At 39.0% G+C, this 14,367-nt stretch overlaps 1 protein-coding gene across 1 annotated transcript in view; it reads right to left on the reverse strand.

The window, feature by feature from the left end:
* LOC123760936 (zwei Ig domain protein zig-8-like) overlaps positions 1-14,367 on the reverse strand; it is a 337,946-nt gene that overhangs the window by 59,251 nt on the left and 264,328 nt on the right. The gene's annotated exons all lie outside the window — the stretch shown is intronic.

The raw sequence follows: 14,367 nt of genomic DNA on the forward strand, positions 1-14,367 counted from the left end.
CATTACTCCGCTGAATACTTCAGCGTTCATGTTGCCGTTCGCGAAGCCGGATCACAGCCTCGGCGCTCAAGAACGCCACATGTGTGTGATGTATGGCGGAGGAAGATCTTGTACCCCTGAAAGATGGCTTGTAATGGCTTACTGTGTCCTCCTCATAATTACCTTCCTCACCTTGCAGCCTTCTTGCACGCTTACACTCATCACCAAACTTATGAGAACACGTGAGTGTGTGAGGAAGTGGTGAGTGTGTGAGGAAGTGGTGAGTGTGTGAGGAAGCAAGTAGTGAGTGTGAGGACCGCGGACAACAGTTATGTTGGCCAAACACCTTTAACTTTTAACCTCTTAGACCTTTAACACGCGGCTAGAGAACAATTCTAGAAATTTCGACCCGAATCGAGAGGAAGAAAGAAGCGGGTATATAGAGAGTCCCACCACCTGCCACAGTCAGTATAAGTGTAGACGTGGACCAGTACACATGCTGCTCCTCCACGTCATATATAATACCTATTTACAAAGTCTGTGAAACCTTTGTGAAGTTTCAACAAATTGTAAGAAAGGAAAATATGAAGAAAAAAGCGGAAAAGTTGAGCCAGAGTGGGAGGAAGAGTTTATCCTGACCCCTTCCCAGTGCTATATAGCTGCAGTGCTGCAGTCGTGTGGTGGTGGTTCCCGAGGAAGAAGGGCACACAGTGCGTGCGTGTATGTACTCACCTATTTGTGCTTGCGGGGGTTGAGCTTTGGCTCTTTGGTCCCGCCTCTCAACTGTCAATCAACTGGTGTACAGGTTCCTGAGCCTACTGGGCTCTATCATAACTACATTTGAAACTGTGTATGTAGTCAGCCTCCACCACATCACTGCCTAATGCATTCTATCCGTTAACTACTCTGACACTGAAAACGTTCCTTCTAATGTCCCTGTGGCTAATGTGGGTACTCAGTTTCCACCTGTGTCCCCTGGTTCGTGTACCACCAGTGTTGAGTAGTTCATCCTTTTTTACCCGGTCAATTCCCCTGAGGATTTTGTAGGTTGTGATCATGTCTCCCCTTACTCTTCTGTCCTTCAGGGTCGTAAGGTGCATTTCCCGCAGCCTTTCCTCGTAACTCATGCCTCTTAGTTCTGGGACTAGTCTAGTGGCATACCTTTGGACTTTTTCCAGCTTCGTCTTGTGCTTGACAAGGTACGGGCTCCATGCTGGGGCCGCATACTCCAGGATTGGTCTTACATATGTGGTGTACAAGATTCTGAATGATTCCTTACACAGGTTTCTGAACGCTGTTCTGATGTTAGCCAGCCTCGCATATGCCGCGGACGTTATTCTTTTTATGTGGGCTTCAGGAGACAGGTTTGGTGTGATATCAACTCCTAGATCTTTCTCTCTGTCCGTTTCATTAAGTACTTCATTTCCTATTCTGTATCCTGAGTCTGGCCTCCTGTTTCCACTGCCTAGTTTCAATACTTTGCATTTACTCGGGTTGAACTTCAACAGTCATTTGTTGGACCATTCACTCAGTCTATCTAGGTCATCTTGTAGCCTCCTACTATCATCCTCTGTTTCAATCCTCCTCATAATTTTTGCATCATCAGCAAACATTGAGAGAAACGATTCTATACCCTCTGGGAGATCATTTACATATATCAGAAACAGTATAGGTCCAAGGACTGACCTCTGCGGGACTCCACTTGTAACGTCTCGCCAATCTGAGATCTCACTCCTCACAGTGACTCGTTGTCTCCTGTTGCTTAGGTACTCTTTTATCCAATGGAGTACCTTCCCTTTCACTCCAGCCTGCATCTCCAGCTTTTTCAATAGCCTCTTGTGTGGCACTGTATCAAAGGCTTTCTGAAAATCCAAAAATATGCAGTCTGCCCACTCTTCTCTTTCTTGCCTGGTCGTAGAATTCAAGTAACCCTGTGAGGCAGGACTTGCCATCTCTGAACCCATGTTGATGCTGTGTTACAAAGTTCTTTCGCTCCAGATGTTCCACTAGCTTTCTTCGCACAATCTTCTCCATCAGCTTGCATGGTATGCAGGTTAGGGACACTGGCCTGTAGTTCAGTGCCTCCTGTCTATCCACTTTCTTGTATATCGGGACTACGTTAGCCGCTTTCCAAATTTCTGGCAGTTCCCCTGTTGCCAGTGATTTGTTATACACTATGGAGAGTGGCAGGCACAGATCTTCTGCTCCTTCCTTTAGTATCCAAGGGGAGATTCCATCTGGGCCTATAGCTTTTGTCACATCAAACTCTAGTAAACACTTCCTTACTTCCCCGCTGGTAATCTCAAACTCTTCCAGTGGTTCCTGGTTAGCTATTCCCACTCTTATCTCTGGGATTTCTCCTTGCTCTAAGGTGAAGACCTCCTGGAATTTCTTATTCAGTTCCTCACACACTTCGTTGTCGTTTGTAGTGAATCCTTCTTCCCCTATCCTTAATTTCATAACCTGTTCCTTTACTGTTGTTTTTCTCCTGATGTGGCTATGCAGCAATTTAGGCTGAGTCTTTGCCTTGTTTGCGATGTCGTTTTCGTATTGTCTTTCTGCCTCTCTTCTCAACCTGACATTCTGATATCTTTCTCTGCTCTCAAGAGTTCTGTTATTCCTATAGTTTCTCCATGCCCTTTTACTTTGCTGCTTAGTTAGCCTACGTCTCTGATTAAACCCTGTGTGTGTTCGTGTGTGTGTGTGTGTATGTGTGTGTGTGTGTGTGTGTGTGTGTGTGTGTGTGTGTGTGTGTGTGTGTGTGTGTGTGTGTGTGTGTGTGTGTGCGTGCGTGCGCGTGTGTGTGTGTTCAGCAGCACACCATTAAGGGGTCCACTATGCCTCCCTCGGCTCCCTTCACCAATCGATTCAGATCTAATTATTAGTGTCGGAAGCGGTTGGGGAAGGAAGTCTTTTAGAATTATCCTGGCTATTAATATTGTAGCAATTATTAGTATTAAGGTTTCCTTCCTAATTATGTGCGTTTAGGGATGGTTGGTGCAGCTCCACATATTTGAAGACCATCTTCATCAAATGGGTAATATTTATTTAATATGTACAACGTATATCTAATTAGTTCATCAAAGTATTAATCTATACTTTGTGAATGTCTGTCTGTCTGTAAAACTGGTGGCCAGAGGGTTGAGAGCTGCCTCACTCAAACTGGCATAGGGAATGGTCAGGGGTATAGGTTGAACATAGGTCCCAAACAGGATACCCATCCAGGGATTAATATCCTGGTTGTAGAGCTCCATTACCTCCCAGTGAAGTCAATATAGTTCTGGGTTGGTTGGCTTCAGTACCATCATGGCTGAGTCGGTTAAGGCAGGTGTCTGGGATCCACCAGAACGCTGGTTCGGGTCCCCCCCCCCACTGCCTCACTCTGATCAAACAAAGTCATCAGTGTTTCAACCTTGGTCAAAGTTATTACTATTTCAAGCTTGGTCAAAGTTATCACTATTTCAAGCTTGGTCAAAGTTATCACTATTTCAAGCTTGGTCAAAGTTATCACTATTTCAAGCTTGGTCAAAGTTATCACTATTTCAAGCTTGGTCAAAGTTATCACTATTTCAAGCTTGGTCAAAGTTATCAGTATTTCAAGCTTGGTCAAAGTTATCACTATTTCAAGCTTGGTCAAAGTTATCACTATTTCAAGCTTGGTCAAAGTTATCACTATTTCAAGCTTGGTCAAAGTTATCACTATTTCAAACTGGTTAAAGTTATCAGTATTTCAAGCCTGGTTAAAGTTATCAGTATTTCAAGCCTGGTTAAAGTTATCAGTATTTCTGTGAAGTATGTGAAGCTGTCAGATGCCAAGGTTGCAACTATATTCATCTGTGGAATATTACGAAGCAGATGAGGATTAGTCTGGTTATTTTTTCCTTCAAGAGCCATAATTTTTAAGTCTGCTGGAAGCGATCTCTTGAGGTTATCTTGAGATGATTTCGGGTCTTTAGTGTCCCCGCGGCCCGGTCCTCGACCAGACCTCCACCCCCAGGAAATAGCCCGTAGCAGCTGTCTAACTCCCAGGTACCAATATAGTCTCCCCTCTTGTCTGTGTTTCTGCTTAAAATGTTGCGTCAGGAGGTTTCTTTCTACACTCTCTACTAAGTTTGCTCTCCATGTCTCTTCTTCCTCTCTTGGATTGACTGATTCCCAGTCAACTTGCTCCATGGTTGAACTCTCCCATTATTAGTAAGTTTGTTCTCAATCTACGGGATAATTCAGTTACACTTTTGATATATATATATATATATATATATATATATATATATATATATATATATATATATATATATATATATATATATATATATATTATTAAATATGACCGAAAAAGTAAGATTAATAATTCTAACACGAATTTTCTCTATCTTTCTTATGTTTCTTTTCACTGTTGATGGTAATTCAAAGACCAATTCTCCAAAATTCATTTTTATTTCTAGTCTGACGCGACACTTGAGCGCGTTTCGTAAAACTTATTACATTTTCAAAGACTTTAGTTTACAAACACACAACTGAAACTGAATAGAGCTTTACACATCTTCGAGGTTTATATCTACATTTGGGTGAGGTGGATGAGGTGAAAAACGAACTTTCAACAATGGGTATTCAATGGGTATTAAATTCCAACACAAGACAGAATACGAAACAATGGGTATTGAATGGGTATTAAATTCAAACACAAGACAGAACACAAAACAATGGGTATTGAATGGAAGTAATTGTAGAAAACCTATTGGTCCATATTTCTTGATGCTTCTATATTGGAGCGGAGTCTTGAAGTGGGTAGAATATAGTTGTGCATTAATTGGCTGTTGATTGCTGGTGTTGACTTCTTGATATGTAGTGCCTCGCAGACGTCAAGCCGCCTGCTATCGCTGTATCTATCGATGATTTCTGTGTTGGTTGCTAAGATTTCTCTTGTGATGGTTTGTTTGTGGGAAGAGATTATATGTTCCTTAATGGAGCCCTGTTGCTTATGCATTGTTAAACGCCTGGAAAGAGATGTTGTTGTCTTGCCTATATACTGCTTTTTTGAGGCTTACAGTCCCCAAGAGGGCATTTGAAGGCATAGACGACGTTGGTCTCTTTTAAAGCGTTCTGCTTTGTGTCTGGAGAGTTTCTCATGAGTAGGCTGGCCGTTTTTCTGGTTTTATAGTAAATCGTCAGTTGTATCTTCTGATTTTTGTCTGTAGGGATAACGTTTCTACTGACAATATCTTTCAGGACCTTTTCCTCCGTTTTATGGGCTGTGGAAAAGAAGTTCCTGTAAAATAGTCTAATAGGGGGTATAGGTGTTGTGTTAGTTGTCTCTTCAGAGGTTGCATGGCATTTCACTTTTCTTCTTATGATGTCTTCCACGAAACCATTGGAGAAGCCGTTGTTGACTAGGACCTGCCTTACCCTACAGAGTTCTTCGTCGACTTGCTTCCATTCTGAGCTGTGGCTGAGGGCACGGTCGACATAAGCGTTAACAACACTCCTCTTGTGCCTGTCCGGGCAGTCACTGTTGGCATTCAGGCACATTCCTATGTTTGTTTCCTTAGTGTAGACTGCAGTGTGGAAAACTCCGCTCCTTTCCATGACTGTTACATCTATAAAGGGCAGCTTCCCATCCTTCTCCATCTCGTAAGTGAAACGCAACACAGAATTCTGCTCAAATGCCTCCTTCAGCTCCTGCAGATGTCTGACATCAGGTACCTGTGTAAAAATGTCGTCAACATACCTGCAGTATATGGCCGGTTTCAAGTTCATGTCGACTAAGACTTTTTGCTCGATGGTACCCATGTAGAAGTTTGCAAACAGGACACCTAGGGGAGAACCCATGGCGACCCCATCTACTTGCTTATACATGTGTCCATCCGGGCTCAAGAAGGGGTGCCTCTTTAGTACAAGCTTGGAGTAGTTTCCTTAGACTGTTTTCTGGTATGTCAAGAGGAGTACAGGCCGGATCACGGTACACTCTGTCGGCTATCATCCCGATTGTCTCATCCACAGGTACGTTGGTAAACAGAGATTCTACGTCCAACGAGGCTCTTATCCCTGTGGCCCGTGTTCCCCGCAGCAAGTCAACAAATTCCTTTGGAGACTTCAGGCTGAAGGCGCAAGGGACATAAGGGGTCAGATCCCTTGCGCCTTCCCTTGCCTTGAGGTACTCCACTTACAACATTATCCCACTCTGACTTAACCCCATTTATACTAACTCTCTGTTTCCTTTGGAATAGCCATGCCCTAATCCAACTTAATATAGCACCCCCAATACCATGAGCTTCTATTTTTTTAATTAGTCTTTCATGTGGCACTGAATCAAAAGCTTTGCTAAAGTCAAGGTACACAACATCACAATCCTTACCACTATCAAGTGCCTCAACTATGCTGGAATAAAAAGTTAGCAAATTTGTTAAACATGAACGGCCATTTATAAAACCATGTTGCGACTCATTTATTAATTTATGTTTTTCAAGATGGAGACGAATTGTATTTGCAATTATTGATTCAAGTAACTTTCCCACAATAGACGTTAGGCTAATTGGCCAATAGTTTGACGCAAGTGATCTATCTCCTTTCTTAAAAATTGGTACCACATTAGCTACCTTCCATGACTCTGGCACTCTGCCTGACTCTATTGATTTATTAAATATGGTAGACAATGGCTCGGAAAGCTCCTCTTTGCATTCTTTAAGCACCCTGGCAAACACTTCATCCGGCCCTGGGGATTTGTTTGGTTTTAGTTTTTCTAATTGTTTAATTACATCCTCCCTGGTAACTGCTAAATTAGCCAACCTGTTCTCATCCCCACCCACATAGACTTGTTCGGCTGAAGGCATATTGTTAAGTTCTTCTTTAGTAAATACAGATATAAAATATTTGTTACAAATACTACTCATCTCCTTGGGCCGGATTCAAGAAGGTACTTACGAAGGTTTTTCCTCTTAGCTAAGAGCGTTTTCCGTCTTAGCGCCTTCGTGGCGGCTACGTCCGTATTCAATTAACTACCCTAAGTGGAAAAACCTTCGTAAGTTCATTCCGGGATTTAAGTGTGGTTTCGACCACTCGTAGCTTTACGTAAACTGGATATAAGTCATTTTTTCTCTACTACATAACACTGGGATCGATTTATGATATTGGAACATGACCAAAATATTATAGCTGGTGAATCTAGTGAAGAGGAGTCCTTCGTGTTAGTTATATATGCATTCTCTGCTTGAAACTTGAAGTAAATATGTGTTTGATGATAGTAGAATTAGTTTTATAATAGCAAGATATTATACCAGTAGTTATTAAGTAAATAAACACTGGTGAACATGAAATACGAGAGGTGATGAGCCCTGCCTGATGGGATCATTTACTATCACCAAATGCCCCTGTTCACCTAGTAGTAAGGGTGTACCTTAGCTATACATACCCATTTCTAATTTATTTAGTTTGGTTTTATTTTTAAATTAAATCTGGGTGAGACATAAAATAAAAATATGCTGCACAAATGATGTTAGGTAAGGAGAAGGGTAAAAATGTCAAAAACTTTATTCATTGAATATTTAAAGCTATAATTATGACTATATAGATTATTAAAAAAGAGAGAGGGAAGTAGGGGTCCAAGACCTCTTCCTGTTATACAATTTGGGTGTGGAACAAGTAATTATCAAAAGAACGTACCATGCCGGGAAGGCTATGTAGCAGTAAGGCAGTGAGGTGAGGCAGCTACTTATTTGAGAAATGCTTATTTTATTTACCTTATAAGCTGAGGCAACTTATTTTATTTGAGGAATACTCAGCTGATTCCTCTACATTTAGCATGGAACAAATTTGTGTCCAAGACCTCTTCCTGTTACTCAATTTGGCTTTGTGTAACCAAACTAGAAGTGCTCTACAAATCAAGGGACCCAGAATGTGGAATGACCTCCCGAATCATGTCAAAGGCTGTACCTCTCTCAACCAGTTTAAGAGTTAAACCAAGTACTGCCTAATTAACTCCATGTAACCTAACTTACCTCCTAAATGTCAACCCATGTCTTACTATTTTTTAAACAACGCTGTTCACCAACATGTGCAATTGCTGATTTATGCTATGTTAACCCCCTTTTTGTATTTTTTATTCCTTCTTTCAACACAATTTATACCTAATCCCGATTACTATTAAGTTTTAGTCTGTGTTTTTTTCCCCCCACACCTTGCCCGAAATCTATGAGTATTAGTGGCTTTAGGTATTGTATGTACTAGCTCTGCCTATAAATCCAACATTATGTTTGTAAATCAACTGTATGTACTTTTCCTGAATAAAATGTATTTATTATTTATTTTTTAATCAGTAAGTATTAAGAGAAGGCACCAAGCTGGGAAGGCTATGTAGCACCATTGTGTGTAACAATAAACCAAATTTTTTTTTAACAAATAATGCACCTGTATGGGAAAACAAATCCTGTCAGCTGTAAAAATATTGATGCAGTTATTTAAATGAAAAATATAATGAAAGAAATATTACTGGTTTATTTTTATCCTATCTTTTTGTACTGTACAGTATATCCAAGAAAGTGAAAAATTGAGACACAATGCACAATTTAATGAATGATTAGCATGGATTAGCAGTTCAAAAGAAATATGACTTGTATTACATATCAACATGAGATCTTAATGATCCATGGTCAACATGATTTAATAAGAATAATACAGTACTGTATTTGTAATAATACAAACTATAATTTAAAATCTTTATTACTGATTTTTGTTATTAAGAAGATTAGGTATACACAGCAATGTGCTGCTACCCTATTCTATATGGAATATTACACAGTGTAGATAAAAAACTAGCTATAAGTTTATCTAACACTCCCATCTCACAGGATGGTTAGACATACTGTACATGGAATCAATTTAGAAAATACCAGCCTCAATACAAAAAGCAAATCAACTCTGACTAAACAACTCTAAGCAATTTTCACAAGAGGTAAGCACTGAATCATGGAAACATTATATTATAATTACTCTTACCAGTTTCTACAAAACTCCTCTCAGACAATGTATTTTTAAACATGTTTAGGTATACACAGCAATGTGCTGCTTCCCTATTCTGTATAAAGGACCACACAGTGTAGATAAAAAACCAACTACAAGCTCACCCAACATCCTCACAGGATGGCCAGTCATACATGGAATTAGGAGAGAACAAAATACTTAATGCTGATCTATTAGCCTCCACTGGCAAAATCTGGGTGCAGCACAAGAATATCTTCCAATATTCCTGAGTGTATGTAGTAATTACAGAGCTCAAAATACCTCATACCATTTGGTATGAAGTCACTGATAACAGGATAATCACAGATATAGTGTTGGAGAGTATGTTCTCTCAAGTAGGACTGAAAACAGATGTTTTTTTTCCACCAAGAGGGCTATAAACCATGGAACCGGCTACCCGCTGAAGCCGTAAATGCCAAATTACAGCTAAAAAATATCATTAAGACAATTGGCGGGCCCTTTAACAAGCCGCCGGCTTTCTGTCCTCTTCGAGGTCACTAGATAGTTAGTGGCCCTTGGGTAAATTCAGTAAATATATACAATAATTGTCAGCGCATCTTCCGAGCAACAAGGACAGCTACACAGTATCTCTTAGAATTACGTAGGTAAACAACAATTGTAACATATTTGTTTACTACAATGTCGGTGCTGGTTGTAGAAGTTGAAAAAACATTATTTTACTTCGAAATATACTAATTTTATAAGAAAATTCGACGTAAATAGGAGGCAGTAGAGCTCCGATAAGCCAGCGCTAAATCTTCAATATGAAGAATGTTGCTGCTCTCTGATTGGCCAAACGAAACACAGTAGTGACCTCTATCGGCACGCAGGTGAACCAACAATTTTCTTCCTAAGTATACCTTATTGAATCGCACCTAAGCATCTTCTTAGGGCGCACTTAGGAACCTTCGTAGCAAACCCACTTACGAAGAAATACACAGAGCTTCCTGAATCTAGGTCCTTGTCATTAACCGTTATTTGACCTGTCTCAGATTTTAATGGACCAATCCTTTCCCTAGTCTTAGTTCGATATAACTGAAAAAAAAACTTTAGGATTTGACTTTGCTTGCTCTGTTATGCGAACTTCATAGTTTCTTTTTGATTTCCTAATCTCTTTTTTTAACATTTCTAACCAGTTGTACGAATTCCTGTTCTAAACTGACTTCCCCATTCTTAATCCATTTGTACCAAGCTCTCTTTTTACCTATAAGGTTCTTTAAATTATTTATTATCCACTTTGGGTCATTAGTATTCGATCTATTCAATTTGTATGGTATACTACGTTCCTGTGCTTTGTTTAGAATATTCTTAAATAAGTTATATATTAAATCCACATCGAAATCCCCTTTTACGTCACCTATCGCTGGGTTCATGTCTCGCTCCAAGACCGGCCCACACCCCATACCCAAGACTATTTGACCCAAAAAATTTCTTAGGCTATTAAAATCAGCTTTTCGAAAATCTGGCACTTTAACAGAATTTTCTCCTACGGGTCTATTCCATTCTATGCTAAATCTGATTACTTTGTGATCACTGTTCCGTAGCTCACTCCCTATTTCGATGTCATTAATTTGTGTTTCCCTGTCGTTTAACACTAAATCTAAAATATTATTTTCCCGCGTTGGTTCCTTAATGTGTTGCGTAAGAAAGCAATCGTCAATTAATTCTAGAAAATCTTCTGCTTCACTATTCCCTGTTTTGTTCACCCAGTTTATTCCACTAAAATTAAAGTCACCCATGACATAAATACTGTTAGATGTAGATACTCTAGATATTTCATCCCATAGATGCTTTGCTTCCATTCTGTCTAAATTTGGTGGCCTATATATAACTCCTATTATAATATTATTTGCTTTTTCGTTTAATTCTATCCAAATAGTTTCTGTGTGTGGCTCAGTTTTGATTCCCTCTTTGAGACTACATTTCATATTGTCCCTAACATATATGGCTACTCCCCCTCCTCGTCTAATATATCTATCTGTGTGAAATAGTTTAAATCCATTTATTTGATATTCAGCTAATAGTTCTCTATTTTCTACATTCATCCACGTTTATACGAAAGTACTTAAGGAAATTCCTGTTTCATTTTTCCTCCATGGTCTGACATTGTCATATATATATATATATATATATATATATATATATATATATATATATATATATATATATATATATATATATATATATATATATATATATATATATATATATATATATAACTGAAAACTCACACCCCAGAAGTGACTCGAACCCATACTCCCAGGAGCAAAGCAGCTGGTATGTACAAGACGCCTTAATCCACTTGACCATCACGACCGGACAAAATGAGGTGATAGCCTAAGCTATTTGAACCACCCCACCGCCGGCACTCGGATAGTAATCTTGGGCATAGCATTTTACCAAATCACCTCATTCTTTGGGGCACACGTGAGGAACACAAATGCGAACAAGCCTGAATGGTCCCCAGGACAATATGCAACTGGAAACTCACACCCCAGAAGTGACTCGAACCCATACTCCCAGGAGCAAAGCAACTGGTATGTACAAGACGCCTTAATCCACTTGACCATCACGACCGGACAAAATGAGGTGATAGCCTAAGCTATTTGAACCACCCCACTGCCGGCACTCGGATAGTAATCTTGGGCATAGCATTTTACCAAATCACCTCATTCTTTGGGGCACACGTGAGGAACACAAATGCAAACAAGCCTGAATGGTCCCCAGGACAATATGCAACTGAAAACTCACACCCCAGAAGTGACTCGAACCCATACTCCCAGGAGCAAAGCAACTGGTATGTACAAGACGCCTTAATCCACTTGACCATCACGACCGGACAAAATGAGGTGATAGCCTAAGCTATTTGAACCACCCCACCGCCGGCACTCGGATAGTAATCTTGGGCATAGCATTTTACCAAATCACCTCATTCTTTGGGGCACACGTGAGGAACACAAATGCGAACAAGCCTGAATGGTCCCCAGGACAATATGCAACTGAAAACTCACACCCCAGAAGTGACTCGAACTCATACTCCCAGGAGCAAAGCAACTGGTATGTACAAGATGCCTTAATCCACTTGACCATCACGACCGGACAAATGTAGATACTCTTGTACATACCAGTTGCTTTGCTCCTGGGAGTATGGGTTCGAGTCACTTCTGGGGTGTGAGTTTTCAGTTGCATATTGTCCTGGGGACCATTCAGGCTTGTTCGCATATATATATATATATATATATATATATATATATATATATATATATATATATATATATATATATATATATATATATATATATATATATATATTATTAAATATGACCGAAAAAGTAAGATTAATAATTCTAACACGAATTTTCTCAATCTTTCGTACATTTCTTTTCACTGTTGGAGGTAAATCAAAAACAAAAATCAGACAAAAATCAGAGGATACAACTGATGATTTACTATAAAACCAGAAAAACGGCCAGCCTACTCATGAGAAACTCTCCAGACACAAAACAGAACGCTTTAAAAGAGACTAACGTCGTCTATGCCTTCAAATGCCCTCTTGGGGACTGTAAGCTCCAAAAAACCCAGTATATAGGCAAGACAACAACATCTCTTTCTAGGCGTTTAACGATGCATAAGCAACAGGGCTCCATTAAGGAACATATAATCTCTTCCCACAACCAAACCATCGCCAGAGAAATCCTAGTAAACAACACAGAAATCATCGATAGATACAGCGATAGCAGGCGGCTTGACGTTTGCGAGGCACTAAAATAAAAATATGCTGCACAAATGATGTTAGGTAAGGAGAAGGGTAAAAATGTCAAAAACTTTATTCATTGAATACTTAAAGCTATAATTATGACTATATAGATTATTAAAAAAGAGAGAGGGAAGTAGGGGTCCAAGACCTCTTCCTGTTATACAATTTGGGTGTGGAACAAGTAATTATCAAAAGAACGTACCATGCCGGGAAGGCTATGTAGCAGTAAGGCAGTGAGGTGAGGCAGCTACTTATTTGAGAAATGCTTATTTTATTTACCTTATAAGCTGAGGCAACTTATTTTATTTGAGGAATACTCAGCTGATTCCTCTACATTTAGCATGGAACAAATTTGTGTCCAAGACCTCTTCCTGTTACTCAATTTGGCTTTGTGTAACCAAACTAGAAGTGCTCTACAAATCAAGGGACCCAGAATGTGGAATGACCTCCCGAATCATGTCAAAGGCTGTACCTCTCTCAACCAGTTTAAGAGTTAAACCAAGTTCTGCCTAATTAACTCCATGTAACCTAACTTACCTCCTAAATGTCAACCCATGTCTTGCTATTTTTTAAACAACGCTGTTCACCAACATGTGCAATTGCTGATTTATGCTATGTTAACCCCCTTTTTGTATTTTTTATTCCTTCTTTCAACACAATTTATACCTAATCCCGATTACTATTAAGTTTTAGTCTGTGTTTTTTCCCCCCACACCTTGCCCGAAATCTATGAGTATTAGTGGCTTTAGGTATTGTATGTACTAGCTCTGCCTATAAATCCAACATTATGTTTGTAAATCAACTGTATGTACTTTTCCTGAATAAAATGTATTTATTATTTATTTTTTAATCAGTAAGTATTAAGAGAAGGCACCAAGCTGGGAAGGCTATGTAGCACCATTGTGTGTAACAATAAACCAAATTTTTTTTAACAAATAATGCACCTGTATGGGAAAACAAATCCTGTCAGCTGTAAAAATATTGATGCAGTTATTTAAATGAAAAATATAATGAAAGAAATATTACTGGTTTATTTTTATCCTATCTTTTTGTACTGTACAGTATATCCAAGAAAGTGAAAAATTGAGACATAATGCACAATTTAATGAATGATTAGCATGGATTAGCAGTTCAAAAGAAATATGACTTGTATTACATATCAACATGAGATCTTAATGATCCATGGTCAACATGATTTAATAAGAATAATACAGTACTGTATTTGTAATACAAACTATAATTTAAAATCTTTATTACTGATTTTTGTTATTAAGAAGATTAGGTATACACAGCAATGTGCTGCTACCCTATTCTATATGGAATATTACACAGTGTAGATAAAAAACTAGCTATAAGTTTATCTAACACTCCCATCTCACAGGATGGTTAGACATACTGTACATGGAATCAATTTAGAAAATACCAGCCTCAATACAAAAAGCAAATCAACTCTGACTAAACAACTCTAAGCAATTTTCACAAGAGGTAAGCACTGAATCATGGAAACATTATATTATAATTACTCTTACCAGTTTCTACAAAACTCCTGTCAGACAATGTATTTTTAAACATGTTTAGGTATACACAGCAATGTGCTGCTTCCCTATTCTGTATAA

This window comes from Procambarus clarkii, chromosome 3, assembly GCF_040958095.1.
Source record: "Procambarus clarkii isolate CNS0578487 chromosome 3, FALCON_Pclarkii_2.0, whole genome shotgun sequence".
Lineage (NCBI taxonomy): Eukaryota > Metazoa > Arthropoda > Malacostraca > Decapoda > Cambaridae > Procambarus > Procambarus clarkii.